The following is a 594-nucleotide window of genomic DNA, read 5'->3' on the forward strand; positions in this document are numbered from 1 at the left end:
CAAAAAAAAAAAAAAAAAAAAAAAAAATTTAACTGGGCATGGGGCATGGTAGCACATGCCTGTAAGCCTAGCCTAGCTACTCAGGGAGTCTGAGGCAGGAGGATGGTTTCAGCACAGGAGTTTGTACCACTGTACTCTAGCCTGGGTAACAGAGTAAGACCCTGTCTAAAAGAAAAAAAGAAAGAGGTAGTTAATTGGGCCATTTAGACACTTAAAAAAAAATAAAGGGGTAATTAAGGTAAAATGAGGTCATTTGGATGGGCCGTAATCCAGCATGATTGGTATCCTTGTAACAAGAGGCAATTTGGACACAGACACAGAAAAAGACCATGTAAAGAGAGAGGGAGGGGCCAGGTATGGAAGCTCACGCCTGTAATCCCACCACTTTGGGAAGCCGAGGTGGGTGGATCACTTGAGGCCAGGTGTTCGAGACCAGTCTGGCCAACATGGCGAAACCCCATCTCTACTAAAAATAAAAAAATTAGCTGGGCATGGTGTGTGCCTGTAATCCCAGCTACTAGGAAGGCTGAGGCAGAAGAATTGCTTGAGCCTGGGAGGCGGAGGTTGCAGTGAGCCAAGATCATGCCGCTGTAT

General features: G+C 45.8%; 1 protein-coding gene across 1 annotated transcript in view; it reads right to left on the reverse strand.

Annotated features, from left to right (window-relative positions):
• Positions 1 to 594, reverse strand: part of DNAL1 (dynein, axonemal, light chain 1) — a 42,121-nt gene that overhangs the window by 8,029 nt on the left and 33,498 nt on the right. The window lies entirely within an intron of this gene.

This window comes from Mandrillus leucophaeus, unplaced genomic scaffold (genome assembly GCF_000951045.1).
Source record: "Mandrillus leucophaeus isolate KB7577 unplaced genomic scaffold, Mleu.le_1.0 Scaffold246, whole genome shotgun sequence".
NCBI lineage: Eukaryota > Metazoa > Chordata > Mammalia > Primates > Cercopithecidae > Mandrillus > Mandrillus leucophaeus.